Consider the following 26,710-nt stretch of genomic DNA (forward strand, 5'->3'; position numbering starts at 1 on the left):
TTTGGGCATTTTTTTTTTGCTTCAGCAAAAACAAAAATAACTTCATGATATGAAGATGAAATGAAATTAGATAAGGTACCTGGAAGAGCTAACTTGCATATCTCTATATGGGAGTGAGGAGTAGTGCTGATTGTTTCTTCTAGCTCTCATTCCACATCATAATAGAATTCTGTCTTGTGTTGTTGAGATCCCCCTAATTGAATAGAAAAGAAAACCAGCCAGGTGTGGTGGCTCATGCCTGTAATCCTAGCACTTAGGGAGGCCAAGGCAGGTGGATTGCCTGAGCTCAGGAGTTCGAGACCAGCCTGGGCAACACGGTGAAACCACGTCTCTACTAAAATAGAAAAAATTAGCCAGGCGTGGTGGCATGTGCCTGTAATCCCAGCTACTTGGGAGGTTGAGGCAGGAGAATTGCTTGAACCCAGGAGGCTGAGTTTGCAATAAGCCGAGATCGCACCACTGCACTCCAGCCTGGTGACAGAGTGAGACTCCATCTCAAAAAAAAAAAAAAAAAAAGAAAGAAAAGGAAAACACAAAGCACTAATTTCTGACCCTGGCTCCATCATTTCCTGGATTTGAGCTGTCTCTTCTTGATTCTGGGTTCAGGTTCCCCATCTGTAAAATGAGGGATTTGTACTTTTCACGATTTCAAAGGCCCGTTCCAACTCTGATGTTGTGTTTTTTGCTCACATTCCTCACTGTTGGCTGGATGGGTTAGATCTCCCTGGTTTGGCCCAGAATCATTTAGCTGCTGAATGTGCGGCTTTTAGAGGCATGCTGCTTTTCGAAGGGCAGCTGTGGCTGAATAGCTAATGGATTTAATCAAAGAAGCAACAAATACTGCCTCATGAAGACAGGACTGTGTTGAAGAAGAAGAGTTATTTCAGAATGCTCCATCCCAGGAAATGAATGGAATTGTCTGCCTGAGTCAGAGTAGCTGCCGAGTGCCTGCCCCAGTGATTGGGGTTTCTTTGAAGAACAACCGGCTCTGGGAGAAGTGGCCAAGTGTGGTCTGCCTCAGAGAAAATAAGGAGCCTTCCAGCGCTCAGCCCTAGGGCCATCTGGGAGAAGTTTCAGCTCTGATTCAAATGATGTTTCTGACTTTGGGCAACTCAGCTTCTGGAAACCACAGTTTGCTCATCTGAAAAATGGGGCTAAAAACAGATGGTCACGGGAACCTCAGGAACTCAGGTACAGGGAAAGGTTTTGAAAAATTGACAGTTTGCAAATACTATTTTTAGAGGAGTATGTGGTAAATGAAGTGAGCTTTGGAATAAGCCATAGGTTTTCATCCCAGCCTTCCCTCTTACCCTGAGCAAATCACTTAATGCTTCAGAGCTCAAGTTTACTCATCTGTAAAATGGGGATAATTATTCTTACCGCATAGCATTGTTGGGAAGATTAAATGACATTATGTAAGTATCTTAACAGAGCTCACTACACATAACAAATGATGAAATTTTTATATTTTATTGACTTTTGATAGACTTAAATGTAATACATAAAATTAAAATTAGAAAGGAATTTTTGACATTTTCAAGTACCTCATTTTACAGATGATAGCACTTAAATGCAAATGGAAATTGAATGTCTTGCCCAAGGTCACACAGGTATTAAATTACACATGTGAGATTACAACCCAGGATTCCTGACAACTCTTTTGTGATCTTTCTATGTCACTACCCTTCCAGTGAATATACTTTACTCCAAAAAAATAGGGTCAAAGGGGCATAACACATACAAAACCCAGACACAGGAAACCTAGGCCTTAGCTTAAGTCCCTTTGGCATGTCACTCCAGTAGGTTGATTAAAAGGGATTAGCCAATATGAGAAAGTTAGAACTCCTCATGAGGTTGTGCTGATAGTTTACTTTGGTTCTAGATTTAATCTTCATGGAAATGTGCATTTATTACTTTGTCACAGAATAAATATTTTGTAATTTTTTAATGTTCCTTCATGTTTGGTCTTTACCTTTGAGATTTTGAAACATCTCCTAGATACTTGATAGGTAGGCAGGTATAGGTTAGGGCTAGGATTACAGAGGATGTTACGCCCAACTGGGAAAATTTTTGTGAGGGGCCTTCACAAAGGATTTTGTGCTCTCTTTTCCCAACATCACCAGCTCCCCAACTCAACTCGTTACATTCTGAAAGTCTCTTTTATGAAATCTATGCCTTTGTGGGGGGGGGTCATCCAGAAATTGCTAAGGCAGTCCTTACTTTGCATGGGAGTGAGGAGATGGATGATAGGAAATCATTTTCATGCTCTTTCTCTCCCGTATGCCCACCTGGCTCATGTGAAAGCATCCACCATTTTTGGAAGCCTAGAGGAGACAATACCTACCATTTTCTCCAACTGACTCTCTCTGCCTGAGAGGAGAAGAGACCTACCTGATTAATAGAATTTGGGGACAGTGCCTTACAGATGCATGGCCCCTTCTCCTCCACTCTCTCTTGCTTGCGGGGTATGTGTGTCTCCAACTTCTCTTCCATGTGATAAATGACCAGGAAAAGCTCTGCCATGGGATGGGGTGCTCTAGATTCTCCTGAAATTCTGTATGTGACTAAGCAAGTAAAATCAACTGTAAGGGTGGAGTGGGGAAGGAGTTGGCAGAGGGGATACACTACAAAACCCATCTTGGCCCCTAGGCCTAACCAACTTCTCTAGTCCATTTTTACCTGAGATCAAGCTGATATCTTCATCCTGAATCCTGTACTGTATATGTTTTTCAATGGATTCAGAACCAGATGGGATGAGCCTATTCCCAAGTAGAATATCTCATCAGCTCCTAGTTTTCATTGAAATATGGTTTAAGGGAGAAAGCTTTGCAAGTCTGTCGAGATTGCTATATTAGTGATTTCCCACATAGTCAAATAACCCATTTTAGGCAGCTGTGACATTTTATAACTGGGAGGGTAGTTAGATATGAACAACAGGTAGCTCAGATATTCACCTTCCAGTTCCTACTCCCTTTGAAGTTTCAGCTCAAGAAAACCTTCTCTGGTTCCTTGAACAACATAAGCACGCTTCTGAGACCACAGTGCCTCGTTCACTCTTCCTCAATGGCATTAATCATTCTCTCTTCTCATGGTTGGTTGTGCCTTTCCCTCAGTGACCTTCTGTGTACCTGGGTTTACATTCAGCAGATAATATATTTCTCTATACATCTTAGTTAATATGCAACTGCATACAGTGGGCATTTGGATTAAAATAGATATTAGAAGAGGTAAAAATCACAAAAAAGACTACTAAGGCAAATAATTTCTTATCTAATTAGGAAAATTATAATATATTGCAGTTGATTGAGTAGTTTAGTAGTAGTCCAATAGGCAATCCAAGTTTGTTCTCATTCTATGCAACAGTATTAGATATTTTTCTCACTTGGAATGTAGTCATTTTAATTCAAACTTGTATTTTCTCTTGTAAACCCTCCTCAGCTACTTCTATAGCTACTTGCCCCATGCTGTAGTCTCTTCAACTATAAACAAAGTAAATAAGTTTAGAAATAAAAATGTTAAGAGACGGAGTTTTAGAAATTAGAGATGATCTGGTACAGCCCTCTCATAAAATACATTGAAAAAGTAGGACCCAGAAAAATGAATTAACTCCCAAACATGCCAGTAATCAGTCAGTTAGTTTACACCAGACTAGAACTAGAGCCCTGTTGTTTAATATAAAACAGTTCCAACTTTGTATTCAGTCAGAATATTTTTATTCAGTAATAGAAACAGACTTAAAAAAAAAAACCTGTACCAAAAAATAACTTGTAAACTTCTCCTTCTACATTTTCCTTTAGCCTCTTTTGACTCCATAAGCTCATGCTGAAAGCCTTTCAGATATTTACTCATTCAGCCAATAATTGTTTGTCTACTGTGCACTACTGCTGTAAGCCCTAGGAATAGAGAGAAAATTAAGACCTGATCCCTGCCATTAATAAAACCACGGTCTTGATTATGTACACAGATAATTAGCGAATAGGGTCCTAGGATATTTACAGGATGCTAGAGGTGTATAGAGAATGGGGGTACCTAGAGTGATTTAAAAAGCTAGGGAGGACTTCCTGTAGGAGGCCATCTGGAAGATAAAGTTAATTAGACAATTAACTGGATACATAGGGATTGAATGATGACAGAATACTTTAAGAGATAGCAGTGTGATTGAAGGCATAAAGAGTCAGAGAGCACCATGCATCAGCAATGTTGCAAGTATTTCAAGATTGCTAGAACATAGCATATGAGGTTAGAATGTCCTCATTCAATTCAAATTCAGCTCAGATACTTTTTATATAAAGAATAATGACCTATTCTCACCTCCTCAGGCACCTCTTCGCAAGTTTTCCCTTTGCTTCATTTCATTATAGTTAAGTTTATTATTTTACATGTTATATATCTGTGTGATGTACATGTCCTTGGCGTCTGTTTTTTGGTCTGAGCCTTGAAATCCTTCTATTGGTAGAGTGAATTATTGAACCCTTCACTCTTTCCTGTATCCATGCCTTTTGCTGTGTAAATCTGTAGTTTGCTCCAAAAAAGACAGTGTATTTCCCTCTGACCATAGGCTTGGCCATGTGATTTGTTTTCACAAATGGGCTGTTGGTAGATATGATGTAAATATGCATGTGCAATGGGCCTGGCCCTCCTGCCCCTCCATCACTGCCATGAGATCTTCCTCTGCTCTCCACCAAGTAGCTAAATCACTTCATCCTGCACCCAAGAATTAGACACTTAGAGCAGATCTGAAGATCTACACCAGCTGGACCCACAGCTTGAAGACCAGCTGTCTAGGCAAGCCGAATTGCTATCACCCCAGCTGACCGGTGATGAGAAGCAAACCTAGCTGGATCAGCAGGGCCACTCACATCTGACTCACAAGTGAAAAATAAAGGCTTATGTTTAGATGCCACTAATTTGGGGGTTGCTTTTTGGACAGAAAAGATTGAAATGCCCTCCATATACCCTTGGCCTACATTGTCTAAGGAATGGTTGTGCAAGGTTTCAAAGGGTCTATACCTAGGTGACCGGGCTTCCCATCAACACACTCATTCCTTGCCATGTCTGTCTCTGTGAATCATTCTACCCATCCCCAGGGCTCCTTCTCTCAGGAAACCCTAGTCGAGATACCTAGGGAGAACAGACATCATCAATGAAGCTCATATTCCAGCTGAGGAGATAGGAAGCAACATTACATACAGTGAAATATGGGAGACCTGTAGAAAGTAAAATGTGGAACAACTAGGGCTACACTGGGCATGGAATGCGTAATCCAACCAGTTCAGACTGTCCTGGGAATGTGGGTGGGACCTGGGCTCTTTCAAATGGATGATTACAAAAGCTGAAAACTGTAAGAGAAGGTAGAGAACGGGACCAAAGCTATATGCACAGGGAAATGAATAATAGTGAATAATTTCATTATTGAAATTATTTGAATTATTGAAATTATTATTGAGCTCATCATCTTTTACTGTTTCTGTTATCTTTGTGATATTAAGCACAGAATTTACTTACTTCTTAATATTTTATCTATCTGATGCTTAATATTCATTTGTCAAGTGACGCAAATCCTTACAGACCACCATAATTTAAAATGGCTGCATGAAATAATAGATTAACAAGTACTTTGGAACCCCCCCCCAATATATACAATTGTAAGAAGCAATAATTGTTCTTATTAAAAGGCTTACCAAGCATTTGGAAAAATATATTAGAATTTTTACAAAGTTAGATACTATTGTTACCAAATTCAGTTTTAAATAATGCCTTTCCATATTAGTGCAGTACTGAACTTTTAACATGACTGACATTTTCTCATCCATTATTCAATTTGATCTAATTGACATCTAAAGAGCACTTAGTGTACCCACCTGGAGAAAACCTATCCTACTAAATCTCCTAGGAATGGGGAGGACAAGAGACAAAGTTTGTAAACAAAGTCATCTGTCATTGCCTGATAAGGTAAAATTTCACCACTCATCTCTAGTCAGCCACAGCACATGGGTACTTATAGAGTGGGTATGAGGGATGGAGAAGGATGGGATTAGCATTATAAAAGAATCACTCTTGGATTGAGTATTTGCCTCCCTTCCACATATAGAGAACAAATAGGCTTGAAAATGATATGTGTCTTAATCCACACCCCTCTCCCCGACAAGATGACAAGATGTTAAGGCCTGCCTTTAATATTTGTAGGTAATAACAGTTAAAATAATTTAGGGTGTGTTAGCAAGTCATAAATAAATCCTTATTAAACTTTACAAAGAAGAAATCATATAGGTTATTATCTCTTATACCGATAGTGTAACACTAGATATTAATAACAATAGTTGAAAAACACTTTTAATAATGAAAGCAAAGATATACTAATTAGAAATTATTTAAAAGCACTATCTAAACACTTTCTATGTTTAAGTGGAAATTAAAGCCGCAATATGTTTATTAGAAACCTAGTAAAAATAAAGAAACTGTAAGAGAAGGTAGAGAATGGGACCAAAGCTATACACACAGGGAAATGAATAATAATGAATAATTTCATTATTGAAAGCATCAAAATGAATTAAATTAATTAAGGATGAACGTTATGAAATTTTAATGTGTAGGAATAACAATAAAATCAAATTGTAGGAAGAAAGGGCAAACGGGGATTATAAGCTAATGCATTTATGCAAAAAAGAGTAGCACTGAAAAATTCAAAATACAGTTTTTAATTTTTTTGAATTGAGAATAAGTCATGGAAGCTCTATATTAATACATTTCACTATCTCAAAACTAATTTTTTAATGAAAACATAAACAATCAAACATGTTTCAAGAAGAATGAAAAACCTGAATAAAACATGTAATTTAAAACATAGTAGAAAACCTATAATATGGAATGACCCCAGGAACAGGCAATGTTAAATATTTTATGGTGTTATGGAATAATTCTCATGTTATTGAAGTTGTTTCAAAGCAGAGAAAAGACAGAAATTTCACAAATTTATTTCACCAAAATGTGACAACGATAGCACAGAAGGAACAAAGATCTCATCTGTAGTTTTGAAAATAAATGGGAAAAACTTTATGAAATGCCAAGAAATTAAGATCCAGAACTGTATTTAAAGATTGGTATACTATGACTATGTCGGTTTTATTCCTGAAATAAAAGGCTGTTATAAAATTAGTTGTATTATTTTAATAAATCTTCATGTATTAGAGAAGGAACATTTCTAATAATCTCAAAAAGTATGAGAAGTCATTTAATGAAATTATTACCCATTCCAGATTAATGGGAAATGAAAACACATATAACAGCAACGTGTAGTGAACTGGAAATTATAAAGACACTTCTTAAACATTATAAAGAATATCTAAAATCAAGAACCAACTGCATACTAATGTTGAATAATTAGAGACATTCCAATTAAAATCAGGTGCAAGTCAAGGTCCTAAAAGCCCATTACCACAACCTTTCAAGAAATTATACCATTCAGCAATACATGAAAGAGACATAAAAGTTTTAGCGATTACAAAGGAGAAGTAAAATTATCATTGGTAGAAGATGACATGTTTGCCTATCTAAGACATCAAAGAGAGTTGATTATCCAGGATATCCAAGAGAATCAGTAACCTGTTTGAATGAACACACAAGTTAGTAACATGGCTGGAGTTTTAAAATATGAAAATGAACTGTTTATGTAGGTGCCAGATACGGCTAGATAGAAATTATAGCACAGAAAAATAAAATAACAATAGACGAAACACTGTTGAACCTCTACAAGACCCAGGAATAACAGGAAACATGCAGATCTGTACAAGAAGATTGTCAACTTTCACAGCAGAATGTGAAGGAAACATGAGTAAATGGGAAGCATTTCACGTCCTCAGCTGGGAAAATAAAACATTTTAACTAATTTCAGGTTTAATTATATTATAATTTTTAAAATTTAATGCATTATATTTTAGATTTCAATGTAGTTCTAACCTAAGAATAAATAAATAGCAAAGCATGTTTGGAGGTTGTGGAAATCTTGAGTATGTTTCCTACCAGATGTTAAAACATGTTTTAAAATGACAATGATTAAAACAATGTACTGTTATTGACTTACTTGAACAGATGGCACACAAAAACCGGGTGACTTGAGGAGAGTTGAATAAAGGAACTGCTTATAAAAGTGTAGGCAGATTTTAGAGAAATGACTAAGGAATTATATGCAATACTCCAGGCCAACCTTAGACATGAAAGGTGGTGAGGAGACAGGGGCAGTTATAAATCCACTGATGGGAGAACAGTGGAAGACAGACACCTGGCAGGTGCTGAGCCCTTCTAGAGGGACAAACTGACCCATGGCCAGAAGGAAGCTAAGGCAACAAATGCTCCAACATACCTTACCTCCTTCCTCTGTCTCCTGTGATATATTTCACTGGTCAAATCCAACCAGAAGCCAGAGAGCAAAGGAGTCCGTGGATGCAGTCCCTAGGCATTAGCAGACAGGGGACAGATAAGAGTGGACATAGTGATTAGATCCAGAGAGGGCATCTCAAATAACAACAGAAAATAGCCCACAAAATGCCAGAATTGACAATGGACTAGATTAGATAGTCCAAATGTACACTCTAAAATATTCATTCATTCAACAAATATTCAATGCATAAGAACATTAGTATATTATAAATCAATAAAGAAAGTAGGATTATTCAATAAATGGCACTAGAGAACTGAGCAGCTCTTTGGAAAAATTAGATTAGTGCCTGTGCAGGACTGTGCAAATAGATTGATTTCAGCACCCACTCCCACCTCTTTCCAACTTGGCTTCTTGTACCATAGAAGCTGGGAAGCTTAAAACCACAAGCTGTACAACACAATGGTTGAAAGCACAGATTCAGGAGCTGGACAGCCTGGGTAAAAATTCTAGGTCTGCCATCCAATAGCTTTGTGATATGGGGTAATCACTTAACTCTGTGTCTCAGCTTCCTTGTATGCAAAATGGGGATAATAACAATACCTTTTCAGAGGAGACTGTAAAACTTAAATTAGTTAATATCTGTAAAAGCCCTTAGAGCAATGCTTGGCATGCTATAAGCATTGCATAGTGTTAGCTTTGTTATATTTTTAAGGCATGGGTTTTGCTTAGGAGATACACGTCTAGATGCATATCTAAGAGATCCCGGTTCACTACACGTTCTCTGCCCATTGGAAGGCAGAAATGGGCACCATGAAGTGGTAAGAGTGCCCCAGGAGACTGGGCCTCTTGGTAGAGTTATTTAACTGTTCTGGGGCTGCTAAAGTGGGAGTTCTTCTCTCCAGTCCCTAGCATACAGCAGTAGTGGGTTTCCCCTAAAATGCTCACATGGGGTGATCGAAGATTTCTTGCTCTTGGCTGTGTGGCATCCAAGTTTTGTGCCCTTACCCTCCTGGTAATTCAGTGAATTAGCTTAAACTATGTAATAAATCCCTCTCACCTTAAGCCAGCTAAAATAGATCCATTATTTGACCAGTAAAGATTCTTGCCTTATGCCAAAATAAAACCCAGAAATTCAAATACTTGATTGTAAAATTAAAACATTTAACAATCAGAGAATAAATGTGAGCTCTTAAATGACTTCAGCTCGGACAAAAAATATTGTAAATATAAAGTTACTGGAAAAACTCTTGAGAGATTTGATCACACTGTTTATATATTAAAGGTCATAATTACATATATATTTATATATATAAATCTTTATATATGTACATATGTTTATATATTAAAGATCAGAATGAAAATACATATAGAGCATCATGAAGAAAATTTCAACATGAGAGTAGTCATACTCTTAACATATTAGTGTTTATATAGATCATTATAAAAATATTAAAGCAGCAATATAAATAAATCCAGAAGACATCAAATAATTTATATTAAACACATTTATATTTAGGCCAGTTGAGGTGGCTCACACCTGTAATCCCAGCACTTTGGGAGGCTGAGGCAGGAGAAGGGCTTCAACCCGTGAGGTGGAGGCTGCAGTGAGCCAAGATCATGACATTGTGCTCCAGCCTGGGTGACAGAGTGAGACTCCATCTTAAAAAAAAAAGTATACATATATATGTAAATGTGTATATATATATATTTATATTTAATTATAATTTACAATCAACTTATATTTAAATATAATAAATATATTCCAATAAAGATATATAAAACATGTGTTTATTGGTAATGTAAAAATGCAAATTAAATATAAAATATCTTTTTTTCCTTTACCAATTTGGCAAAATAAGAAAAAGAATTAAAGGATTTAATTTTTATCCTGGCAAAGAAAGTAGTGAGGAAGTACACGCATTCTCTGTTGGTGGGAACATAGATTGGTGAAATCATTCCGGAGGACAATTTGGTAACATTTACTGAGGCTTTATGCATCCTACTCCTGGCTCTAAAAGCCATGCTTCAAGCTGTGGCTGGTACATAGAAAACAGCTTGAAAACAAAATCTATTTCAGGCAATTGCTCACAGCCACTCCTGCCTATTCCTGACTGTTGCTCTCTGCAACTCTCTCTTGCCACCCAGTTCCAGCTTCAAAGACCACTTCGGATTTGAGAGCTTTTGAACCCTCCTTTAATGCCAAACCGTTCAGACTTCTCGGGTCTCCGGATTGGATTTTACAGCTCACCCAATCTGAGATCCCACTCTAGTTTCCCAGTGTCTCCTTCAGTCTCAGAATGAGATTATTCCAGTTCTCCCTACCAAGCCCAGCCGCAGCCCCCACTGGCTGGCCCTGCCCAAGCTGGCTCCTTCACCCACATTTCTCCTCATCCTTCTTCAGTGAATATTTAAACAGTCCCCAACTAGATCCACAGTTGATAAATTTTTGTCAAATGCCAAAGTTAATATATACCTTTTAGAATAAGTATAATTGAAAAGGCTCCTTACACGCTACATAGTGTTTTTTCTTTATTTGATATTATTGTATGTGACTGAACCAATCATATGCTATCTCTTGTTGGCCACTTTCAACAATATAATTTCTTCGACTATATTTTCTGTAGCTTTGCTCTAAGCTTTTAGCGATTACTATTCTCCTCAAATATTTTTGGATTCTTCCTGCTCCGGGGAAGTAAAATTCTTCTCTTCTCATTTAAGAATCAATAGATTGTGTGAGTCATGGCTTTAGCAATTTTGAAACTTCCCATCTTCTTTTTCTCCAAATTTTGAGCAAAATATGAATTGTCTTTCAATGGAGAAAAAAATGGAAAAGCTGCTTTTATATTCCTTCTCTATTTCTCACTGTATCTTCACTTAATATATGCCATTTTGTAACAGTTAATTCTCTGTAGAAATCAAAATGAATTTTGAAGAGATAGTGAATGGGTTAGATTAAATGGCAAGTAGAGTCAGCCAGACAGGGATCTTTACTTTCTCATTTCAGCACCTTAATAGCCTTTCAGAAGTATTGTATTGACTGTCCTGGGGGAGAGGCAGCCGTTGTGTATTTATCTTAAGATCGCCCACTTTAGTAGTTCAAATAGGATAAGAGTCCCTTAGGTGTGACTTACCTTACCTTCTTAAATGCTTAAAACACACACACACACACACACACACACACACACACACCCTCCCTTGTTAAGATTATTATTTTATTTTATTACATTTCTCATCTTTCACTATAGCTAGCCCAGATTTGTGCATGTCTTAATTTTTATTATGCTTAGATATAATCCACAAGCAAGATAAATAAATGTTAGAAATAATTTGCAGTCAGAGTGCAGAAACAGGGTTTGTTCATTATTTCTAGAGGTGTAAAGTTTCATCAAAACATATTTGTCAAATATCTTCCATGTGACACTCACTGGGGGCACTGAGGGTCTTAATAACACTATTGATGAACACAGGGGTGGGGGAGAGCAGGTGACATTTTAAAATGCAGTAAGTGTTGCCATGGCGATATGCATAGAATGTTATAGAGCCTTATCAGAATGGGGGGCAGTGATGCCAAACATTCCTGGGAATTCTGCAGGGCTCTAGAGCTGATGTTTGGGGTTGAATGAATAACAGGAGAAATCCGTCTAAATACTAGAAGAAGGAGTTTACTACAGAGGGTGAGAAGCTGGAGAGTAGAACTGGCAGGAGATATGGCTGAAAGGCAAAGAAGAATGAGATGTATTGGAATAATTGATAGTAATAAGTGCAACCTCTTGGCGGGCAAAATAGATGCACAGCCAAACGTGCCCAAACAGTTTTATTCATTCATATCATTTCCGGGCACCTATTTCAAAGAAATAATGCTAAATATGGGAAGAAAAAAAAGTACAAAGCTATTTATAGCAGGTGTTTTTAATATTAAAATATGAGAAACAATCTCAAAGCCCAACTATCCAGAACACTTTAAATTAATTCAATTATTATAAAATTTAAAAACCCTGCAGTTTCATTAGAAAATTAGAAAGAAAAATTGCCCCAAATTATTCTAAAATGATGTGTCAGTTATGGTTACAGTTGTATAAAACTTAAGAGCAGAGGGATTAAAAATAGAAAAGGATCATAAAAATTGCCACAGCAGGTAGTCAAAATAAGTACTTTTTTCATTTATAAGGTTTCAAGATGATTTAATAATATATTTTTAAAATAATTGTTAATGTCCACAAAAAGAAAACTCCAACCTAGTGAATTCCAAACTTCTGCACTTGGACTTGTACCTTGAGTCTAAATTTCCAATTTAACATAATAGTCCTTTTAGTCCATGATGAAGTACAAGATGACCTTGTAGAAAAGGTGGATTTGAGAAATTAAAATTTGCACTTTCAATCAAAATATATCCTAAGAGTCATAATTACTTCTGGCTGATACAGAGTGCTATGTCCTGCTAGCCTGGCCAAGGGTCTTTCAAGATAAATTTGCAGACTTGCCGTAAGCTACTGGTTTAAGTCCCTCACCCTGGTTACTCAGATAAGAAAAAGAGCTGTTGGCTGTAATTTGACTATAGTTCATGCTGCAGCACTAACTGGCCTCTCTTTGAGGCTCCCTATTCTCATCTGAGAACTTGATCAGAGTAATCTTGACCTTGTCTATTTCATTAAACTGGACTTAGTTAAAACTGGCTCAGGAGTTGCCTGATATCCCGTGTTGAAATCTCCGGAGTTCGAACTGGAATTCTGGGACCATCGGATGAACGACATCAAAATCACTTTGGCAGCTCTTTTGAAAGCATACAAAACTGAGCCTCACCCTCAGAGATTCAGCTGGTTTGGGAGACGACTCTGGCAACTGTACATTTTAGAACCTTCACTAAAGGTGACTTCCTGCACCCTGTAATGAAATGGCTTGAACTTGACTAAACTTTCAGCTGATAATAATTATAGATTGTGGGGCAAGGAAGAACCCAGCTGCTTGTAAATACAGATAATGATCCCAAAATGGACAGACACTGGGAGATAATTCAATCTGTGAAAGAAGGAAATCACAGTGAGCAAAATCCGTATTTTTAAAACATTTTCCCTGATGATTGACCCAGTCTGCACAGCATGTGGGTATAGAGTTCAAGCATAAAGTAACCATATTACTAGGCTGGGAAGTCAAACGTTAGTATTAGAGGATATCACATTGTCTGAGAATTGAAGAGGAAATCTTAAAAAGGAAGGAAACATGGGGGAGCCTCAAAATCTGTATACAAATTTCCCTTAAAATCTTGGCTGAATCCTAAAATGCATAATGCGGTCAAGACTTCAAAAGGCCCAGAGGAAAACAACCAATAAAATATTGAAAGAGCTGAGCACAGACTTTAGCAGCTTCCAAGTACAGGGTGGACAGAGTTTGAAATTAGTTACTATCAAGCCAGGATTTATAACAACTATGATAAATATGCTAAATAATATATAGGGAAATGTGGCTATAGTAGGAGAAAAGATGAAGACTGTAAGGAGAGGTATGAAAATTGCAAATAACAGCTAACTGTAATTCAATAATTAAAATATATGACAACAAAAATTCAAAAATTACGATTAAGAGCAAATTTTAATAACAGAACTGATACTGAAGATAGAGTAGTAAAAATAATACTAGCTGAAACACAGAAAAACAGGTTGCAAAATATGAACAGAGCTATAATGATCTGTGAAACAAAATCAAGTGGGCTAATATGTATGTAATTTACTAAAAAGAAAGAGAGAGAATGGGGAATTAATATTTGAGGAAGATTGACTGGAAAGTGGTCTAATTATCAAAACTGGCAATCCGCAGATAAGGTCTGCAAATCCCACAAAGGATAAATGCAAAGAATACTACACCTAAGTATATCATAGTCAAACTGTAGTAAATCACTGATTTAAAAAAAATGTCTGAAAAGCAACTAATTAAAAAATTAGAACTGTGTGGTAAATGATACATTACACATAGGCTAAAAATAATCAGAATGACAACTGACTATGAATTCAAAATAATGGTGACAAGAAGAGAATGGAGTGATATCACATTCCTAAAAATTAAAAATATAGTCTATATCCAGCAAACATATGTTTTAAAAAGGAAGGGGAAATAGTGACATCTCACATAAGTGAAAGTCAGTAAAATGTGTTATTAGCAGTCTCGCACTACAGCAACTGCTAAGTTCTTCATACTAAAGGAAAACGATAGCAAATAAAAATAGGGATCCACGAGAAGCAATAGAGAGGAGTACTGTGGTAAAGATGTGATTAATATGAAAGTTCTTTTTGTTTTTTTTTTAAATTCTCTTAAAAAAGGAATTATTTAATTATTTAAAGACAAAAACAACAATGTACTATGGGTTTTATAGCAAATTTAGAAGTAAACTATGACAACACTAATACAAAGAATGGAAGGTGGTGTATGTTTCTTAATTATACACCAGGTAATATAATATTAATTCAATGCCAAAATTCCTAGATCAAACTATAGAAAATTATACAAAGCTAAAAATTCAAAAAATAAAATAGGTAGAATTCTGAAGATATTTCATTAACTCAAAAAAGACACGAAAGAAACAAATAACAGAAGGAATAAATAGAAAAATAGCAAGATGTTAGACTTAAAACACAAGCATATCAATAATTACACTAAATATAATTGGACTAACCCCTCCAATTAGGACACAATATTTTCAGAATAGATTTTAAAAAGACATAGTTATGCAGTGTTTATGAGGTAAACTTTAATTATAAAGACATAGGTTGGAAGTAGTAGGATGCAAATACTAAGCAAAAGAAAGATAGTGTAGCTGTATCATGTCAGGCAAAGTAGACTTCCAGACAAGGACTGTAAGCAGAGATAGAGGGATATTTCAAAAATGATAAAGGGATATCTCTCAGGAATAGCAGAAATAAATAAAAAATCATTAAGGACATGGAAGATTTGAGCAACACTCAAATAACTTGACCCTATAGGCATATATAAAACATCATGTTAAACAACTGCAGAAAAAAACCATTATTTTGAAGTGTATATGACACATGTACCAAGATAAACTTCATGGACCATAAATAGAGTCTTAACACATTTCAAAGCATTGAATTCATGCAGTATACTCTTTTTACACTAGAATTAAACTAGAAATCATAAACAATATCTATAGAACATTTGAAAATTAAGGGACATACTTTAGATAATGCTTAGGTCAAAGAAAAAGATTCATAAAGCCTATACATTTCTAACTAGATTCATCATGGTAAAAAAAAAAAAGACTGAAAACAAAAATTATCACATTCATTGAAATTCTTCACAGGTGACTGTAGTACACAAAGTGATAATCTCCGGTCTAAAGGATGCCACATATTTCCTAATTAACTTGTGTCTTGCCATTTCTCTAATCCGTACCGTCATACCTCCAAGCTTTTTCTACTGCTTCAGAACTTAAAATCTTTAAGGGCGCTCTCATTTGCCCACAGGGTAATGTCCTGCTTTCTTAATTTGATATAAAATATACTTCATGACTATTTCTTGCTTATCCAACCTCTCTTATTTTCACTTTCACCTGTATCTTGCATTCCAGCTATAAAACCAAAACATGTAAGTACATTTTTATTGATTCAATGATGCACATTTTTCATATTTTAACGTCTCTAATATTGGGACGTATTTTATGATCAATAGTATCATATAAACAATTTGCATATTATTTTGTATTAGTGCAAGTTAAAAATAATGTTATGCTTTTTTTCATGAGTGTTTGATTAAACACATAGAATCTTGCTTCCTCTTTTGTGTGCATCTGGCAATCTAAACACTCAACAGTATTCACAAATGCTGCATCTATGTCAACTTTTTAAAAATAAAAACTACTATTTGAGTGTCTACTATGTGCTGGCCTCTATGCAATGTGCTTACAGTACCTCTTCCTAAGTTTTATGACCACATGATTAGCAAATATTATCTTAGTCTCAGGGAGGTAAATTTAATAGCACAAAAGTCACACAGCTAGCTAAAAAGTGATGCAATTGGGATAAAACACAAGACTATTAGGTCCTAAAGCCTTTGCCCTTCCCACTTCCCATGAGTCCTTTCCTGGCAATGCTCCATTACCTGTCAATTTAGGCGTATGATTTTCACAGCTCTCACAGTATCTCTTTCACTGTATTGTAATGATTTTTCTTCCATATCTTTCTTATTTATGACACAATGAAATAATTTATTTATGTATTCTTAAGACTTAGCAGAGTGCCTGATACATAGCAATACCGCATAGTATGAAGTATAAGAAATTAATTGATGAGGTATCCCCAACAAGGTGACTTTCCTATCCCCTCTTCCAACCATATCCATTATAGTGTCAGTGACACTGGAAAGTCAAACAATCTGAAGATAGGATTATGGTCGGGAACTGAGAAACCTAACCTGTAAGGCAGTGACAAGAAATGGTTTTCGTCTTAGCACTTACTCTTAGTGTTCAGAAATACTCTGTACCTGTCTTAGTTCAGTGAGAAGTGCAGGGATTCATACCTGTGTCATCTTCCCTGGACATGGCTGGGTGGGGGATGGGGAATTGGCAGCATTCCTGTGATGGTTTGCTACCTGTGCTTGAAAGAATCCTGTTCTCTCCACCCTCAGGGCCTTTTCTGTTACTGTTCCCTGTATTTGGAAAAGTCTTCTCCTAGATATGGCTCTCTGCCACTCTCTCACTTTATTCAAAATTCTGTTTAAATATCAATTGATCAGAGAGGCAGACCTCACCATTCATTCTAAAACAGCACATTTCCCCATCACCTAATTCACTATGTATTTATTGGACTTTTAAAATTATTTGTTGCACTTATGGACACTTCACATTATCTGGTATATTTTTGTGTATTCACTTATTGTTTGTCTCCCCTATGTAAGCTGCATGAGGGCAGATACTTTATTCTGTTCACCAGCCACCTGAAGAATGCCCAGCATATAGGAAATGTTGGATCAATAACAATTGAGTGCAGTATCTTCTGTGTCCTTTTCCTTTGGTGGCAGTAGTAGCAAACAATAAGTATGAGAAAGGATATCTATGTTCTTAATCTATTATCCATAAGATGGATCAATTTTGCAAAATATATTGTGTTGATGCCTCACATATTCTGCATCTCTAACCATTTATGCATTTCTCATTCTTCTCCAAATTTTACACCTCTCCGTCTCTCTCTTTCTGGTCTTTAACATAAGAGACATTCGCTGTTTCTCTAAGAAGAGAGAATTTCAAAACACCTTTAACTATCCAGTCCAAAGAACCATGCTTTTTGTTTCCTTAATGAATGATATTGAGTTCAGATTATTAACCCCTACGCTTTAAATTATTCTCTTTCCCAGGTATTTTCTGAAAATAGTCCTCCAAAAAGCCTAGACCGTGATAAATTGGCTCATTTGTTAGTATCTTAAGGTCAGTTTGAGTATCAGTCCCAGTGCTGAATTTTCTTGTTTTCAGTGTTTGGCCTCTTGCAAGATACAGAGCCAAGTTAGGAAGAGAGGAAGAATAGTCTTGTCTTGAATGTTAACATTAAATTTAAAAACTTCAGGAAAGAGGGTAGTGCAGTTGTCTAGTTCAATCTGCATATTATAGAAAGTCACTAGTAATGGTTCCAATAACACATGGTGCTTTCTTCCAATAACACATTTAAGGAGTATATTGGTTAGTATATAGTTTCAGCACCTTGTGACAAAAATTGAAAGTAACAGTGGTATACACAAGGCAGAAATTACTTTGCTTCTTTCAAAAAGCCTGAAGATGCCATGGAGATGGCAGCTGTGGGCTATGAATCTCTCAGGAGCCCAGGCTCCTTTTGATCCAGTTTCTCGAACATTCTCAGAGTTTTCTTTGTCTATAAAGCCATAAATTGTGCACTACTTCATCTCCATGCCTGCCAGCAGGAAAGAGAAAATAGAGTTGGGAGGGGCACACCTCATCCCTCCAGGGCCCAGTCAGGAAACCGAACATCACTCCTGTTTGCACTTCCTTTTTCAGAACCTAGTCACACCAAGGTGCAAGATAAATAATGTTTATTCTTGGAAGCTGTGTAGAGAACTCAATATTAGACTTGCTCTTATTGTAGACAGGGAGAGTGTTTAAAGGCATATAGCTAATAGTTTTTTGTCACAGGAATAGTGGGTAGGATATTTTTGGTGTCTTCAATCCTATCTGATCAAGAACCATCAGTGGAAGACTTGGAATTCTTCTCACTGATTTCCCTTATGGCCCAGAATGTGGTTTTCTAAAAATACAAGCTGGTTATTTAGATAGAGTCACTAGAGCTGTTTTTCAGTTTTGTAGGTACAAAAAATATACGGGCAAAGATTTGTGCCAAGCCTACTCTCTGCTATGTTCTGAATGTTTCTATCCTCCTAAAATTCGTGTGTTGAAGTCCTTAACCCCAAAGTGAGGATGTTAAGAAGTAGGACTTTGGGGAGGTGATTAGGCCTTTGGAGAGATGAATGGAATTCATTTCTACATGGAACAGGCCCTGGAGAGACCTCTCAATCCTTCTGCCATTTGTGGTTAGAGTGAGAAGACAGATGTCTATGAGGAAGAGGGTCCTTTCCAGACACCCAATCTGTCAAAGCCTTAATGTTGGATTTCCCAGCCTCCAAAGTATGAAAAATAAATTTCTGTTGTTTATAAGCTACCCAGTTCAGGGTAGTTTGGTATTTTAAAAGCAGCCTGAATGGACTAAGATATTCTTTAAAAATGGATGTATAAACCAGAAAAAGAAGCTAACATAGAATGAGAAAAATAGCTATTGATTGGCACAGGCAGTTTGTGTTAACAGGATCATATGGGAAGCTATTAGGAAAGCCAAGGGATAATGGGAAGTGTCTGAATGAGTATAAAGAATAACAAAAGAAGCCAGTTATTTCAATAAAAGTTCATAAAAATTATAAATGTAACTGACATCTGGAACAGGCTTACAGACTTTTAGAACTTGGAGGATATTTAAAGATCATTTAATTCAGTCTCCAATTTTGAGAAAAAAGGAACAGAGGTCCAAAGTGGAAAAGTGACTTGATGAAAGGTCTCATAGCTCATTACAGGGAGAATGAGGCAAAATGAAAACAAAACAAAACAAACATATTTCCTCGTTTCTAATACAAGAGTGTTTTTCAATTTAATTTACACTGGATTTCATTGATTGTTTCATTTATTGAATTATTCATTCAACAAACTTAAATATTTTAAAAACTTATTTAAATAAATAAAAACACAGCCATATAATTACCACCCAGATTAAGAAATAGAATGTGATCAGCACCTCAGAGGGCCCCTTAATATTTCTCCTATTCACCGTGTTCATCCAAAAGTAACCACTATCTTTATATATAACACCATAGCTTAGTTTTGTTATTTTAAAAACTTGATGTAAACAGACGAATATGTACTCTTTTGTCCAGCATTATGTTAATGAGATTCATCATAGTATTGCATGCAAGAGCAATTCAATGACTTTTATTGCTGTAGAGTATGCCACTATATGAATACAGCACAAATTATTTGTCTACTGTACTGTTGGAGATTTGAGTCTTCCCCAGTCTTTTGCTATAACTAATAACACTACTTTTAAGATTCTTGTACGCATCTTTTGTTACACCTACGTACACATTTCTAGGATCCATACCTCAGTGAAATTGCTGGGTCATAATGTATGAGTATTTCCAAACTTAGCAGAAACTTCCCAAAGATACTGTTATCAGTTTAAATGCCCATTAATCGTGTATGTGAGATCCAGGGACTTCACATCCTCAGCAGCACTTGGTATTGTCAGTCTTTTCAATTTTACTTTGTGGTTGGTGTGTAGTGCAGAGTAGAAATAAAAAGAACTTCCTTAGCTTAATAAAGAGTTCCTACCAAAAATCTACAGTAAACATTATACATAATGTTGAAACTTTAGAAGCTCTTTCTTTAATATCAGGAAAAACATGAAAGTACTTGTTAACATGGTTTCTATTTAATCTTATACTGGATGTTCTAGTCAGTGTAGTAAAACAAATAAAATGAAATACAATAAATAAGTAAAAATATGCAGGAAAATTCTGAAAAGGAGGTCCTGAGGGATGATCAGTCCTATTGGCTATTAAAATAATAACTAAAGCTACAGTAATTTTTATGGCATAAACCTAAAGCATTAAAACATAGACCAATGACAAATAATATAAAATTAAGAAATAGACCCACATATAGATGAAAAAATGTAGAATATGATAAATAGGACATTTCAAATCAATAGGGAAAGAGGGCTTATTCAACTGTGTAGCCATTACAATAATAAATTTGGATCTATACCTCACTTCTTATAACAGAATAAACTGCAAATAAATTAAATATTTAAATCTGAATTAATGAAAATATAAACCTACTAGAATAAAACACAATATAATTTCTTTAAAAAGGGCCTTTGTAGCGAGATACAAAATAAAAACTGATACATTCTATTTCATAATGGTATGGCAAAATCACCAAAATATAGGCAAAAGTAATTGTAACACATTCACAAACAAAGGGCTAATAAGCCATTTGCCTTATTAAGGCAAAGAGCTAATTTTCCCAATTTCTAAAGAGCTTCTCTCAATTTCTGGGGGAAAAAAAACAGATTTTATTTATTTATTTTATTTATTTATTTTGAGACAGAGTCTTGCTCTGTCACCCAGGCTGGAGTGCAGTGGCGTGATCTTGGCTCACTGCAACCTCTGTCTCCTGGATTCAAGTGATTCTCCTGCCTCAGCCTCCCGAATAGCTGGGAGTACAGGCATATGCCACCATGCCTGGCTAATTTTTTGTAGTTTTAGTAGAGATGGGGTTTCACTGTGTTAGCCAGGATGGTCTCAATCTCTTGACCTTGTGATCCACTCGCCTCAGCCTCCAACGTGCAGACTTTATTTTTTTAAAAAATGTGATTGAACTGACAAAGTTGAGAAACAAAAAGAAAGGTCCAAGACTACTGGAATAAAATCAATATATAAAAATTAATAGCATTTATCAAAAAATAAATTTATCACCAACTTACAATATGTACATTCACCTTAGATATAACAAAGACATCTATGAATCAATCTATTAAACAAAACCACAAGATTTTCTCAAAAAATATAAAATTCTATCAAAAATGTAAAATACATTATTAATATTTATGATAATAATGAGAAAAAATGAAAACCCTATCAGATAAATGGACAAAGATATAAACAGGCAAATCAGATTAGAGAAACACAAATGACTAACAAACATATGAAAAGATGCTCAAACTCCCTGGTATTTAGGGAAATACAAATGAAAACAACCATGAGATATCACTTCGCAACTGCCAGAGTGGGAAAATTAGGAAGATGGATAATGCCAAGTATGGATGGGAATTGTGGTTACAGAGACTCATATGCACAGCTGCTGAGAACACAGATTGGAGGAATCACTCTGGAAAGCAATAAGGCAATACTTAATTCAGAAAGGTGTATGTATGTCTGATGACCTAGCATTCTCTCTTACCCAGGAAGTGGCAAGGACTGGGGAAAATTATAGCAGCACTATTTGTTGTAGTGCAGAGCTAGATGCAATCCATGGAAGTCTGCTAGTTAAGAGAAGTATAGCATAATGGATGCATAGAAGCAAATCAGGCAGCACCCAGTAGTCTTAGACGGATCTATGATGTAAATAGATCTTAAAAACCTAGTGCTAGGTGAAAAAAAAAGAAACAATATGAGATGCATAGCACAACATCATTTGTGTGCATTTATAGTACGTAAACACAAAATAAAAATTCATGCTAATATGACCATGTACAAATAAAGAGATATATATTAAGCATATTAGACTGGGGTCCTATGATGAGGATGAGCGGGATGGAAATTAAGATCGTAAATAAAAAGAAATCAATCAATAAAGAATGTGAGATTTCACGTATCAATGATTGTGATAGGCCATGAACATAGGCATATGTTAGCTTTTTGCAAAACAGTGTGTGTATATGCACATAAATGTGTATGTGTGTATCCTAAAATCTTTCATGTTCATTTACTCAGTCACTCCATATCCAGAAATATATTCTAAGGAAATAACCCAAAACAAAGAAAAAAGTATCTATCCAAAGATATTTATTGCAGCATGGTTTTCAATACTAAACAGTGTAAACAATGCAAATATTTAACAATAAATACTGTGATTAAATAAGCCATGGCATATCCAGTTGATGTAATACTTTGCAACCATTAAATTGATGTTTACATGGAGTTTATATTGACATTGGTGATGCTAATAGCACATTAATAAGTAAAATGTATGGCATAAAATTGTATTTGTGTGAATACAATTAAAATTGAGGCATGCTTTGAAAGCTTAATAGAGGAAAGTACACATATGTGAATAGTGGTTTTATATGAGTGGTAGAATTATAGACAATTTTTTTCTTTCTTCCTGCATTTTCAAATGTAATTTAATGAATAGCTATTACTTTCAAAAATGTAAGACAAATTATACCAAGAAAAGAAAGCATTGCTTCTAGTTTAAATGCAAATATCCTAAGAAATACAACCAATTATGAGCTGTCAGTACTTTTCCTAAGAGCAAGGAAACAGAACAAATTATGAATCCACCTGAGTTCCTGGAGCTGGGAACAGCCAGTGAATGCTGGTTTCTTTAAATAACAGAGTGTTCAACTAGATGCTTTGACTAAGTCACTGAGACAGAAAAGAGGTAGAATGCTACAGTGAGAGCTAGAAACATCCACAGTATGATAATAAGAAACTGGTTTAGACAACTCTTAAACCAACATTGAGGAAATACAATGTCTGTTTGGGCTGCTATAATATCATAAACTGTGTAGCTTATAAACAATATACACTTATTTCTCCCAGTTCTGGAGGGTGGGAAGTCCAAGATGAAGGTGCCAGCAGATCTATGTCTGGTGAGGGACTGCTTTCTGGCTTATAGATTGTGCCTTCTCACTGTGTCCTCACATGGTGTTAGAAGTGAGCAAGTTTCCTTGGACCTATTTTATAAGGGAACTAATCCCATTTGTGAGGGCTTTTCCCTGAAGTTTTAGTCAGCTCCTGGAAGGCCCCATCTTCTAATATCATCACCTGGGGCGTTAGGATTTCAACATATGAATTTTGGGAAGACACAAAGATTCAGACCACAGCCTACAGGGAGAGAGGATTTCTGAGGACGGTGGTGCACTGTGAGTCCACGCAGGCCTCCTAGGCATAGGATGGAGCAATTCTATCTCACCTCAGGCCTAGCACAAAGGGCTTCAGTAAACCACTGGAGTTTCCTTCATTAGGATTCCCTCCCAGGATATCCAGAGGACAAGAGGCTGGCCAACTGCAGGATTAGCCTATGCTCCCGTGCTGGATATAGGCTACACGCAAGAGAAAGCTTGGGTGGGATCTCCTGATATTTCACCCGGCAGAGCTTCTAGGAAGAGGAATTGCTTCTCACCTTACCTGGCAACAGGAGGGAGGATATGGTTGCTGAAAAGAGTACATTCACCCAGGTCGAGGGGGTCCAGTTGCAATACCAGGAGTTGGTGGTTGGTGGGTCTCCTAAGAGCATCCATGAGACAAAGATCCAACTCTAAAATTCTCCTAGGCACAAGAAAAACACAATGTTTTTATTTATTAAAAGTGCCAATGAAGTCATACATTTCCTGACTGCTTTACCAGCCTTCCTCCACCATCCTCTCTACATCCCCCCTCCCCCAACCCCTACACATGCTTACGCTCTAGAGGAGTGGGGTCTAGAGTTATCAACATAGGTCAAAAAGTAAAGACAGGCAAAGCTGTTCCCACTGGGAGAGAGGCAAGTCCCAGGACTTTTAATGAAGTTGTAAATTGACTCTTTGAAGGGTATAGGCTTTTCAAGCTCCACTTGAGATTTTGTTTCTGCAACTTGGAGCACCATAGAACTTTCTGTTACCTAAGAGAGAAGAGAAAAAGTTAATGAACTGGCCTGACTTTACCCAGTGACAGGGGAGGAACTACCTTCATGAATAAATGTGGGATTCAAAAAAACAAGATAGTTTTGATTGTATTACTTCATGCCAGTTACATGTGTATTTCACTGACGTGGTGATTTGGCAGATGGACGTCCTGAGTATGAACACCAGGAGAAGCTAGTTGGAAGCTACTTGGAAAGCTAGGCAAGATCTCATTGCAGTGATTCTCAAAGTGTGGTCCTGAATCCTGTGGGATCCCGGAGACTCTTTTACAGGATGCACAAGCTCAAAACCATTTTCACAATTCTACCATTTTGGCTTTTCTACTCTAATTCTTATACAAGTGTTTACAGGAGTTTGACAAAGGTTACAGGATGTGTTATATGAGAACAGTTTGAATGCAAAGGCAGACGTAAGAATCCAGTTGTCTTCTATTAAAACGGTTATTTAAAAAAATTGCAAAAGTGTGAAACAATGCCACTCTTCTCACTCTTCTCTTTGGAATATATAGTTACTTTTACAAAAAGCATCACTATGTAACAGGTAATAGTTTTGTGATTTGGAATTTTAAAAAGTGTTAATATTTTAAAACCTAGTATTATTTCTATCATGGCAAATGTTGACAAATATAATTTCCATAGAAAAAAACTCTTTGGCCTCCCCAGTAATTTAAAGGCCCTAAGACCAAGAAGGTTGAGAACTGCTGTGCTAATAAAATAGGGAGAGGCTCCAAAGGGGAGACAGAGTCTATGAGGAACTGATGCCTCTACAGACTGAGGAATACAATATTTATACAATTTTCCTCTCACTTTTAAAAGTCTGAGTAAACACACAAATAAAAACATAACTTTTATAATAAAGAATCATGCATGTAAGACCTTCCTCCAATATACAACAGAGATAAACCTTGCAATAGAGTTTTCAGTTGAAAGGGCAGAGAAGTTAACTGTAAGCATTGGGAAGTCCTTAAAAGCAGTGAACACAGACGAGAGTGCAATAGTTCTCAGTGAAGGGTAGGAGGATAATGCCTGGAGAATCCTCTGGCCATGGGAACACAGCTGTGGGTACTATTTTTAGACTTTCAGTGCAGCTTAGATGCAGTCATTGAATAAAATATTAGGAGGAAGTATTTGTACTTCCTTTAATAGAATAGTGTCATAGTCCATTTGGGTTAAAATACCATGAACTGAGTGACTTATCCTCACAGTTCTGGAGGCTGAAAATCTGAGATCACAGTGTCAGCATGATCAAGTTCTGGTGAGGGCCCTCTTAATAGTTATAGATTGCTATATTCTCATTGTATCCTCACATGGCTAATAGAGAGAAAAAGCAAGGTCTTAAGTGTCTTTTTATAGGGGTACTATTCCAATTCATGAGGGGTCCACCCTCATGACCTAACACTTCCCAAGGGCCCCATCTCCTAATATCATCACTTTGGGGGTTAGGATTTCAACATATGGATTTGGGGAGGGTAAAATTATTGAGTCCACAGCAAGTAGTTCATATATTCATTCTAAGAACCACCCATTTTCATTGTCCTCAGTGCACCTCTATTTGGATAAAATTTTAGTTGCCCTTTGACTTTTATCAACAAGTGTTTGAACTACTTCATGTTTGAAATTCAGCTAAGGGGGTTAAAAAATAAGTAAGAGAAGACCCATTCTCTCCAAAGATTTATCACCTATAAAGACAAATAAAACACATTCAAAAATTAGGAAACCTGCAATCTCAGTGATAAAAGAAAATTCACTTAGTATTTTAACTTAATTCAGCTAATGTCTGCTGATTGCCTTTTATGTACAAAGGATCGTGGGTGGACAGATTTATAGACATTTAGTCAGCTTCATCCTAACATTGTGAGTTAGGGTTCATAGTCTCCTGTTGAAAGGCTGAGGGATAGAGGCTCAGGGCAGCGACTTGTCCAAGAAGCAAAGAGTTGGATGTGTAGCCACGTGTTTTTCAAGTCCAATGTCCTTTCCCATATACCATCTTTCTCTGAGACTATTTACTGAGTGGGTTTCATTTATTTGGGTCTATTTTGATCTCCAGTGAGTTCATCGTTCATGAGGAATAACTAATCTCATTTAGAAATGGATACCAGGTATGTTTTAATGAGAATGGTCATGGGTAACTTGTTTTACTGCAGCATCTCATGGTAATGCTCTTCCAGCTAAGTTAAACAGGGATCTTTACATGTGTAAATAGGTCCTTCATCCAGATTAGTGCCTGGCCTGTCTCATGTCATTACCCTGCTGTTAGGCCTGGCCAGTCACTAAACAGTTATTATTTTGTACAACTATTGCAGGTTGTTGCTGGACAATTTTTAATTAAAATTGCAAATACACTTTTTATCCAGAATATTTAACTTTGTATT

General features: G+C 36.4%; 1 non-coding gene across 2 annotated transcripts; it reads right to left on the minus strand.

Annotated features, from left to right (window-relative positions):
* Positions 1-478: 478 nt before the first annotated feature.
* On the minus strand, positions 479-25,159 carry LOC109025772 (uncharacterized). 2 transcript variants are annotated; one of them, XR_010130056.1, is made up of 4 exons: positions 24,121-25,159; positions 23,846-23,986; positions 9,915-10,036; positions 479-8,448 (listed from the first exon to the last, which is right to left on the minus strand). It is a non-coding gene; the product is annotated as an uncharacterized protein (transcript). The 2 variants fall into 2 exon arrangements; XR_010130055.1 differs by lacking the exon at positions 9,915-10,036 and having other exon boundaries at positions 6,462-8,448.
* Between the last annotated feature and the right edge of the window lie 1,551 nt (positions 25,160-26,710).

The sequence above is a fragment of the Gorilla gorilla genome, chromosome 12 (genome assembly GCF_029281585.2).
Source record: "Gorilla gorilla gorilla isolate KB3781 chromosome 12, NHGRI_mGorGor1-v2.1_pri, whole genome shotgun sequence".
Lineage (NCBI taxonomy): Eukaryota > Metazoa > Chordata > Mammalia > Primates > Hominidae > Gorilla > Gorilla gorilla.